The following is an 11,681-nucleotide window of genomic DNA, read 5'->3' as shown; positions in this document are numbered from 1 at the left end:
CACCTTCTCCACTACTGTCCCGTCAATGTGGCTAGGGGGGTGGTCTCTCTGCTGTTTCCTGAAGTTCACGATCATCTACTTTGTTTTGTTGACATTGATTGTGAGGTTATTTTCCTGACACCACACTCCGAGGGCCCTCACCTTCTCCCTGTAGGTCGTCTCATCGACAATCAAGCCTACCACTATAGTGTCATACAAAGTAATAGCACTGTTAACGTTGGTCTGTATGGGTCAATGATTAACAAATGAGACAGTGGAACATTTTACCCTTTGCATATTTACTGACCCAATGTTAGTATGTGTCTCAGTATAGGGACTATTTGGCACACAACACAAGAACAGGTCTGTTTCATATATGATCATGTTTTACATGAACAAAAATAGTCTGCTGTCCCAAGTAGGGGATCATCACTCACCTTTTGTCCTTTTGTGTGCTCATGTTTATTTATTTATTTAACCTTTATTTTCAAGGTCCCATTGAGACCAAAGTCTCTTTTGCAAGGGAGTCCTGTATCTTACCATTAAACAACAAATGACACACAGAAAATGAAAATATAAAGACAGTACAGAAACATAAAATGAAACACAATCACATTCCTCAACAGAGGCCCTCAATCAACACTCGGAACTGCCCGAAAGGCACCAATGCATCCATTTGTAGGGAACTCTGAAGATACATCTTCCATACATGGAGTGCAAAGAAACTTCAAGCTGTTTATCCTAAGCCTGTAACAGTAAAAGACGGAATTTCCAGAGTTAGCCATCCCTGTTATTGGGTATGATAAATCGTACTCCTATGGGTAAGTAAAGTTTTTGCAAAAGGGCTTTATAAATTCATAAAATGCAGTGTTTTGACCTATATCAGGTCTAAGAGGGTCATCCTACGTTCTGATAGAGCAAGCAGTGATGAGTGGAAAACCTGTCCCGAGATAAAATAAAGTGCAATATGGTGAACCGCATCTAACGGCTTAATGAAGTGGCTGCTGCATTCAAGTAGATCAGTGTTTCCCAAACTTTTTATAGTCCCGTACCCCTTCAAACATTCAACCTCCAGCTGCGTACCCCCTCTAGCACCAGGGTCAGCGCACTCTCAAATGTTGTGTTTTGCCATCATTGTAAGCCTGCCACACACACACTATACTATACATTTATTAAACATAAGAATGAGTGTTATAATAATAATCAATCATTTTGCTCTTCATTTAACCATCTTGCATATAAAACCACAACTCTGCAATGTTGGTTTGTATTGGAGAGAGTCTCTGTCTTAAATCATTTTCCACACACAGTCTGTGCCTTTATTTAGTTTTCATGCTAGTGAGGGCCGAGAATCCACTCTCACATAGGTATGTGGTTGAAAGGGCATCAGAGTCTTAAATTAACAGCTCGATTTGCCAAGACATGATACTCTTGAGCGAAGTCTACTCCACTATGTCTCCCTGTCATGGCTTTTGCGCCATCTGTACAGATACCAACATGAGTTTGGCTACATACGGACCGTTAGTGGAATTCCTGCGAGAGAGTAATGGTTAACGTGATTGGATGTTAATTATTTGACTAGGCTACCTGTATTTGACATTGTGTTGTTATTTCGCTGAACACGAGATGGTTTCATTTTATTATGGGCAGTGAAACGAGGCTACTCTGGCGAGAAGAAAAAACCTCACCCAAATGTATAGCCCCGTTGGAAAATATTAATGTGAAGGAAAAAAATATATATATATACACTGCTCCAAAAAATAAAGGGAACACTAAAATAACACATCCTAGATCTGAATGAATGAAATATTCTTATTAAATACTTTTTTCTTTACATAGTTGAATGTGCTGACAACAAAATCACACAAAAATTATCAATGGAAATCAAATTTATCAACCCATGGAGGTCTGGATTTGGAGTCACACTCAAAATTAAAGTGGAAAACCACACTACTGGCTGATCCAACTTTGATGTAATGTCCTTAAAACAAGTCAAAATGAGACTCAGTAGTGTGTGTGGCCTCCACGTGCCTGTATGACCTCCCTACAACGCCTGGGCATGCTCTTGATGAGGTGGCGGATGGTGTCCTGAGGGATCTCCTCCCAGACCTGGACTAAAGCATGCGCCAACTCCTGGACAGTCTGTGGTGCAACGTGGCATTGGTGGATGGAGCGAGACATGATGTCCCAGATGTGCTCAATTCGATTCAGGTCTGGGGAACGGGCGTGCCAGTCCATAGCATCAATGCCTTCCTCTTGCAGGAACTGCTGACACACTCCAGCCACATGAGGTCTAGCATTGTCTTGCATTAGGAGGAACCCAGGGCCAACCGCACCAGCATATCACAAGGGGTCTGAGGGTCTCATCTCGGTACCTAATGGCAGTCAGGCTACCTCTGGCGAGCACATGGAGGGCTGTGCGGCCCCCCAAAGAAATGCCACCCCACACCATGACTGACCCACCGCCAAACCGGTCATGCTGGAGGATGTTGCAGGCAGCAGATGCACGGTGTTGGGCTGTAAGCACAACCCCCACCTGTGGACGTCGGGCCCTCATACCACCCTCATGTAGTCTGTTTCTGACTGTTTGAGCAGACACATGCACATTTGTGGCCTGCTGGAGGTCATTTTGCAGGGCTCTGGCAGTGCTCCTCCTGCTCCTCCTTGCACAAAGGCGGAGGTAGCAGTCCTGCTGCTGGGTTGTTGCCCTCCTACGGTCTCTTCCACGTCTCCTGATGTACTGGCCTGTCTCCTGGTAGCGCCTCCATGCTCTGGACACTACGCTGACAGACACAGCAAACCTTCTTGCCACAGCTCACATTGATGTGCCATCCTGGATGAGCTGCACTACCTGAGCCACTTGTGTGGGTTGTAGACTCCGTCTCATGCTACCACTAGAGTGAAAGCACCGCCAGCATTCAAAAGTGACCAAAACATCAGCCAGAAACCATAGGAACTGAGAAGTGGTCACCACCTACAGAACCACTCCTTTATTGGGGGTGTCTTGCTAATTGCCTATTTCCACCTGTTGTCTAATCCATTTGCACAACAGCATGTGACATTTATTGTCAATCAGTGTTGCTTCCTAAGTGGACAGTTTGATTTCACAGAAGTGTGATTGACTTGGAGTTACATTGTGTTGTTTAAGTGTTCAATTAATTTTTTTGAGCAGTGTATATATACCCTATACCCCAGTTTAGTACCCCTGGGGGTACCCCAGTTTGGGAATACCTGATTTAGATGATCTAGCCATAGTCTAGGACAAAAGGTAATGTTGACTGAATGATCTGCATTCTGCTATTTAGTTATGCTATGCTTTTTTAAATATACGCTTTTTAAAAGAGCTTATCGTCTATCCAAATGCCCAGATATTTGTTAGCAGATCAATTTGGGCACCATCCAAGGTCCCTATGTTTAAATCATTAGAATAATTTTTGTGTGCCCAATTTAAAGTAAAAAGTTTCTGTAAAACAATGAAAGCAAACTGTAGTTCAGACAGAGCCGGATCAACAGTGGGGGCAATGGAATAAACAACATGGGGGGTACATGTTTTCCCTGCATTCTGAAATTACATTTTTGTCCCACCCAGTTTTATCATTGCAATGTGATTTTTTTAAAACAGTATGCTTTAGGACCATGAGAACGCCTCCGAGCGGTCGGGTAGGCTGTTTGGAGTGTTTATCCTACTGGATAAAACATTTAATAAATTATGCCCCCCCCACACACTTCGAAAACCAAAGTTGCGCCCCTGCAGTAAACATGTAAAGCCTGTTTAAGCAATACTTGGAATTTTGGTATCTACACAAGTTTCAATCTGCCTTTCACCAGCTACTGAAATACACTGAAACTGAAATACTGCTCACTCATGAAACTGGAAGTACCTGTGATCAGTTCTTTCGTAATAAAGTTTGTGAGGCTCATTCAGGAATGCTGTTCATCCACTCAGTTGTGCAGTACAGGAGACAGTAAGGTTTGATGTGGCCCGAGAGAAGTTGTCCGCAACCAACCACTGATCTAGGATGAGATTAACCTACCTCCCCAATCATCATTCCATCAGGAAGGTGTCAATATCTGATTCAAGACCAGTGAACAACTTTTACATATGCCCCTTGATGACATTGGCCAAATTTCAAATGAGACCCCTTTTTCCATATTGTGCGCTGCTTGACCAGCAGTCCCCTGAGTAGCCCTTCATTAAGTAGTGCACTTTATGGGGATTAGGGTGTGATTTCAGATGCAGAGAGAGATTGAACTAGGCAACTCTCATCACTGATGATTATGGTGACCTATGTTGTTTTGTATTCAAATGTCAAACCTGACCTCATCTTGATTCCGACTCCTGCCACATAATTTGACAATACAATCAAGGCCCTGCCTACTGGCTTTGACATCACAGAAATTCATAACATATTCTAGAGGTTGTAGTTACACTGATGGATTTATCTTCCATACTTCTCCACTAAATGTTGGTAAATGTTATCTTTCTGGGTTGTATGTGCACAAGCAAAACCAACTTCCCTAACAATGTTGTGTTGTATTGTACTTAGATTTCTGTGAAATGTAGAGATCTTTAGTGTATGAGGTTTTGCATGTCACGAGAAGTACATTGCATGATATTTTTGTGATTCTTTTTAGCTATGACCTAACTCTATTTACACTGTCAACTATCCATAGGAAGTAAAACAAATACACTTACCGTCTCATGTTTCTTCTCATTATCACACACACACACACACACACACACACACACACACACACACACACACACACACACACACACACACACACACACACACACACACACACACACACACACACACACAAAATAACCTTTCTACTGTTGACCGAGGGGTGGGGACCTACAGATGTAGGATCTTAATTTGAGCCAGTTAGCTACAGCAGGAAAATAATTGTTTGGATTATAATTAATGGACATTTTTCAAAAGGGAAAATTCAAAGTGTAAATTACAAACTTCAGAAGCCTTTTAAAACTTCAAATACACTTCAACTTTTTAAAAATTCTCCTGCAACAGGGTGATTAAATTAAGATCCTATGGGCAGAGAGCACCTGAGGCTGGGAGTGCCAGTTATTCCAGTCAGTACCTTGTAAGGCCTGCCCTCCTGCCACACCAGTTCCCTTCCAGCAGTGTCATAGAACACTTACATATGCCTGAAGAATCACAACCTCTAATGGAATGTGTGAGCTGGAACAGGTGCATGAATTGTTCTATGACACCAGTGACACTGAGCAATACACTCAGAACTGTTATTGGTACTCTGACAGCTCATTCTTATTGAGGACCAATGAGGACAGAAATCTGTAAAGTGACTTGAATACATTCCTTTAAACCCGCAGACACAGTAGTATGATGGTATATTGTTAACAAGTGATATAGTTACTCAGCCTGGTCTCATAGACTAGACATAACATAGTAAATGTAAATTTGGCACACTCAAATTATTATGATATGTTATGTAGGGTGGTTGGTAGGGGTTGATGGGTGGGCATATAACGCGAATCTTGGTGGTTGCTCAGGGTGGATGGGTGGGCCTATAACTCGAACGGGGTGGATGAGTGGGCATATAACTTGAACGGGGTGGATGGGTGGGCGTATAACTCGAACGGGGTGGATGGTTGGGCCTATAACTCGAACGGGGTGGATGGATGGGCCTATAACTCGAACGGGGTGGATGGTTGGGCCTATAACTCGAACGGGGTGGATGGTTGGGCCTATAACTCGAACGGGGTGGATGGGTGGGCATATAATTTGAACAGGGTTGATGGGTGGGCGTATAACTCGAACAGGGTTGATGGGTGGGCATATAACTCGAACAGGGTTGATGGGTGGGCGTATAACTCGAACGGGGTGGATGGTTGGGCCTATAACTCGAACAGGGTGGATGGGTGGGCGTATAACTCGAACGGGGTGGATGGGTGGGGCTATAACTCGAACGGGGTGGATGAGTGGGCGTATAACTCGAACGGGGTTGATGGATGGGCCTATAACTCGAACGGGGTTGATGGGTGGGCGTATAATTCTAACGGGGTTGATGGGTGGGCATATAACTCGAACGGGGTGGATGGGTGGGCGTATAACTCGAACGGGGTGGATGGGTGGGCCTATAACTCGAACGGGGTGGATGAGTGGGCGTATAACTCGAACGGGGTTGATGGATGGGCCTATAACTCGAACGGGGTTGATGGGTGGGCGTATAATTCGAACGGGGTGGATGGGTGGGCATATAACTCGAACAGGGTTGATGGGTGGGCGTATAACTTGAACAGTGTTGATGGGTTGGGCGTATAACTCGAACAGGGTTGATGGGTTGGGCATATAACGCGAACGTCTAGCAACCCAAAGGTGAGTTTGAATCTCATCACAGACAACTTTAGCATTTTAGCTAATTAGCAACTTTTCAACTACTTACTACTTTTTAGCTACTTTGCAACTACTTAGCAAGTTAGCTAACTCTTCCCCTAACCCTAATCTTAACCTTAACACTTTCAGCTAACCCTTCCCCTAACCTTAACCCTTTAAAAGAACCTTAGCCAGCTAGCTAACGTTGGTCACCTAGCTAGAACTCATAAAATATAATAGGTTTTGCAAATTCCTAACATATAATATGAATTATAATCCGTAACACATCATCACCAATAATGTGAATAATTGACTGTAGAAGTGCTAGATTAAATTTGACCCCGTGATGAAGTTCTTATTCATGACTTGCATCTGAAACTCCATCTGAAATCAATAGTTTCACCCAATTTTGACTAGGTCACAAATTTTTATCAGTTGGGTAAACAAGACACCATGTTTGGTTCCTGACTCAAATATTCCCCAGAGTTCAGTCTCATGTTCTTGTCTTTCTTCCTTTCAAACCGGTCTGATAAGGTGGCTGCTGAGAGCAAGAGGAGCTTAAGGCTGGAATTGAGTGTTTACCGACTGTCTTTATGCATGTCTACCTGCACAATTATTATTTGGAAAACATTAAGCATTTACCTGTGAAGGGAGTCTTGTATCTTGCAGTAGTGCCACATTTTTACAGTAACCAATATTTTATTTGACTGGGAAAACGAGCTACTGAATAAATACCACAATACAGGTTTGATTGAATTGAACACTAGCTGATTTCTAGGAAGTGTAGCACTACTCCCACTCTGAGAAATACAGCCGGTTCAACCTACACCAGTTCTGTCGTCACTGTTGTGTGACTGTTACACCACAAACTAGTCATGGGTAGAAAGAAGATTGCAGGAGTAACCCCATAAGACATTGCAGTACACACCATCATGAAAAAGGCCCATACTGTATTTGGACTGAACAATAATTACCTAAGAGTTTTTCCTCACCTAAGATGTAACCTGGCCAGGAAAATCTCTGGGGCCTGCAGTTTTTCTTGGTTAAGTCACATTATCTTGTAAAACTCTAACAATAATAGTTATTCAATGTAGTTAACATAGTTAACACAGCCACACAACTCAATCAATTCAATATAATTCATCCCTTCTTCTTTCTTATTGCACTTTCTTATTACAACAGTATATCATTCGTAGGTCTTTGTTATTATTCCTTGCTGTTTGACAGTGTAGCTCCAGAGGTTTTGAATAATTTCAGCCAGTAGTTCTAAAAGTAGTGCTCACGAGCCAAAACGGGTCCCCAGTTTTTTTTTTTACCCAATTTTGTACTATGGCATTAATTTTGTGTGATATTTTACGAATTGCAAGAATACAAGAAAATGATATGTTTCGTATTCTGATTCGTACAATATGTTATGAATTTGACTGGATCTTTAACTTTGGGTCCTAGTCACCTGAGTAGTTGTAGTCCACTGCTGACTGGAGAGAAAGTAGCAATTCATACTCATTCATGTGTTGCCATGTAATTCTGTTGGGGGCTTAAGGTCTAGTGGTTGGAGTGTTGGACTAGCAACCAAAAGGTTGCAAGATCAAATCCCCGAGCTGACAAGGTAAAAATATGTCGTTCTGCCCCTGAACAAGGCAGTTAACTCACTGTTCCTAGGCCGTCATTGAAAATAAGAATTTGTTCTTAACTGACTTGCCTAGTTAAATAAAGGTAAAAAACAAAGAGAGGCTTTCACACATGGAACCAGTTCATGATGAGGTGACCCTGATATGCTGTAGTAGCTTTCTATAAGCTAATGATGCAGAGTAGAATTTTAGTAATGGTTTCACAAGGCTAAACTATGGATGGTTTTGTGTAACTCAAACAAATAAGACAGCATGAGTGTGATCACATTACATTTAAATTCTCATCCAGTCAGATGAATTGATGCCTCTTGTTTCATCTCTTTTTGTCCAGGAGGGACAGTAAGGTGCTGTCTACCACATACACAGAGAAGAATGACTGGGGTTGGGGCTGGGCTGCAGGACCTGTGGACTGGTTTCCTGGGACCTAGTTGCACAAAGGCAGCATTGTAAACCCTCAGCAGCAGAAGGACCAGCCCAGCAGATGGATAAGCAGGAAGGAGTGGTGTGTTATGGTGTGGAATGGGTTGGGGTGGGGAAACTGGACTGATCAGTAAGGCCCATGAAAACTGAACCAGCTTCTAAGCTAGCTGCCCCTCTAGTTTCACCTCACTGGTTTGGCCAAGTCTGTCAGTGCCAAGCCAAAGGCCTGAATGTCATCTTTTGTGACGGGTCAGTTTAAGAGAGGAAGTAAAGTGCTATTCACATTCTAATTCCTACTGTAGCACTTGTCATACTCTCTAACACTCCCTGAAAACTGGCTAAGTGAAGTCTGTTTCACATCATTCAAACACTGACAGACAAAAACAAAATCAGGCACAAAGGCATTAGGGTATAAATAAAGCAACAAATATTTCCATAGCTAAATATAGCGCAGTCGTGTTCGACAAGAAGGAAAAAAGTAAGTGTACAAAGTCATAAGTGAAAAGATTATGTGAAAGACCTCTGTTTCAAAGGTAGATTCTGCCATGCTGGCTGTGAGGGCATTTTGCATTCAAGAAGAATCCATTTCGGAATTGCATACAATTTAAATGATACCACTGATGAATCCTTCAAAAACTATACATGTTTAGCCAGTAACGGCTTTTGGCTTTTAAACCAGCTGGTAACACTAGATTGGACAGTGTCTTCAGACAGTGTCCCTTGATTGTCTTAGTTCATATATCCAGAATCCTATGTGGCCGGGGAGTTGTAGGACTATTTCCTGATCTGGGCCTATGTTGCCGGTTTACTTCCGTCGGCAGCGAAAGCAGCAGGTACGACAGCGTCCAAACTCCTCTTCCGTGTCCTCCTTCACTGTGTAGGAGGTCTGGCCGTCATAACAAGGGGTGTTTGAGGCGCCACCATCTCCATTGTTGGTACCTTCTGAGGGGAATGGCGACTGCCCCCCGGGTTTGAAGGCACCGTAGGGGTTAAGGGAGTAATTGCGGTTGCTGTAGGTACTGTCCAAAGCGATGGGGTTGATGATGATCGTGCTGTCCTCTGCAGAATGTAGCTTGGCCCGAGGGATGGTCACGTCTCCATAAGGGTTTTCCAGAGACGAATTCATTATGACCGACTGATTATGGAAGGCTGAGAGTACGAAACACAGGCAGATAGAGTCTGTGGCTGTCAATCTCTTGACAGGCTTTTGGTTTGATGTGTTGGATCTCAGACAGGGTATTGAGGCTCAGATCTGAAGCTTTGCTGTCAACGTTTGTTCTAGTTTCCTCTGGTGACTTGAACTGGCTCCAAGAATACTCCTGTAAAAGACAGATTTAATCATTTTAATACAACTGTATAGTTATAAAGAGAATCCTGAAACTACAAAAGCTCTGGTTCTGTTCTGCTTGACCTTCACGAAATTCGGAGAAAAAAGTATTATCACAATGCAGTGAAATGACACTTGGATGTATCTCTTTTTCATTTTCATCTCGACTGCTTCATTATTTTCCTGCGTATTCCTAATCGTTCTCAATTGACGGTTTATCGATAAACTCCTCATATTGCTAAAATTCGATCCCATTCTCTTTCCAAATAAAATGAATGATCATATGTCATGCTGACACCTTTATATGGATGACTACATCTTTAAAAACACACATCCTAACAACAACAGTAAAGGCAAAACTTCACCAATAAAAGCACTGATTGTTTATGCTTACCTTTTTAACTTGTGGAATCCCTCAGCAGTCAAGTGTTATATGATATCCCATGTAAAGTCCCCTGGTCTTCTGACGTTTCATATAATCCAGTGAGCACTTGAAGGTTGAATGGTTGTCTCTTGCAGATCTTTATTAGTGTACTCCCACTGTGTCTTCATTGGAAAAGGGAGCCACACCTGCAGCGATGTGTGTCAGAGTGAGGACTGAGGTGGTGGTGGCCACACACACACAGGTGCAACCTTGACTCAAGGATAGACGCAACATAGTAAACGTAAATCGTTCTCCCTCCATTTAGTATGATACTGTATGTTACTTTTCGTATGGTATGTATCAGTTTATATGATATGTTACGAATTCCACTTTGTTGTGGTTAAGGTTAGCTAACCTGCTAAATAGTTGCAAAGTAGCTAAAAGTAGTTGCAAAGTTGTTAATTAGCTAACATGCTAAAGTTGTCCTTGATGTGATTCAAACACACAACAATTGGGTTGCTAGACGTTTGCGTTATACGCCCACCCATCCTCCCTTTACCAACCTTCATTTTTTCCCCCCTTTTTTTAAACTTTAGTAACATTCTGTCTTATGCAACCATACCAAACGTAACATATCATACTAATTTGAGTGTCAAAGATTTATGTTTGCTAAGTTACATTTAGACTTTGAGGCCAGGCTGTCAAGTGAGGAGGAGTGTTGTTGGTGTACCTGGGAGTCACCTGATCCAATCCCTATGTGAGCAGAGCAGCTACCTGAAACCCAAAGAGGGCGTGGTGATGACTGGCTGCCTCAGCCCTGGTTTATCATTCCTCTAGTTGTTCAAAATACAGGCGTATTTGTCATGGCAACCAGGGCCCATATCCACAAAGCGTCACGGAGTATGAGTGCTGACCTAGGATGTCCATATAAGCTTATTCATTAGGATCTAAAAGTCAAAACTGATGCTAAATCAGCACATCTACTCTGAGACGGCCCTAGTCTCTCTTTCTCCCCATGCCCCTGCTCTCTCTTTTTCTCTCACAATATCTCAATCTGTATCTGTCGCCTGCTGCTAACACCACCCATTGCAAATATTCACGTAAAAGCCCTAATATAATATAACTGGTAAATGACAGTGTAAACACTCAAAGCTATAATCACACAGGTTGGTCATGATAAGGACAGCAACAAAAACCCTATGACAAAGATTTGTGTTTGTGATTTTTAGTCTGCGTTTGTTGTATTTAAGAGTTTTTTAGGTGCAGGGAGTGGTTTATACTAAATAAAAATAGAGAGCATTCTGTTTAAATCAGGATATTTCAGTCAATCTGAACAGGACTGCCGACATAGCTGCCTAAATGGGTGTTTAGGCTTAGTTCCAGTGTTAAACATTAACCTGGTTCCATATGAAACACATTCCTGCAGCCATTTCCTCTGCTTTGACCCAGAACCTTTACATTTGCAATAATTCCTCATACCAATGTTTGTTAAATGGATCAAAGTGAACAAGAGTTTGCTTACAGACAAACACACCCCACACATACGCAGGCAGGCATTCACACACGTAAACCGCAATGATTTATATATACACACTCGATGA

At 42.5% G+C, this 11,681-nt stretch overlaps 1 long non-coding RNA gene across 1 annotated transcript; it reads right to left on the bottom strand.

The window, feature by feature from the left end:
• Window positions 1-7,013: 7,013 nt before the first annotated feature.
• On the bottom strand, window positions 7,014-10,316 carry LOC116356588 (uncharacterized). The gene is made up of 2 exons (XR_004204986.1): window positions 10,111-10,316; window positions 7,014-9,708 (listed from the first exon to the last, which is right to left on the bottom strand). It is a non-coding gene; the product is annotated as an uncharacterized LOC116356588 (long non-coding RNA).
• Between the last annotated feature and the right edge of the window lie 1,365 nt (window positions 10,317-11,681).

This window comes from Oncorhynchus kisutch, linkage group LG23 (assembly GCF_002021735.2).
Source record: "Oncorhynchus kisutch isolate 150728-3 linkage group LG23, Okis_V2, whole genome shotgun sequence".
NCBI lineage: Eukaryota > Metazoa > Chordata > Actinopteri > Salmoniformes > Salmonidae > Oncorhynchus > Oncorhynchus kisutch.
The sequence above is the reverse complement of the archived record's forward strand: the minus strand, read 5'-3'. Positions and strand labels throughout refer to the sequence as shown.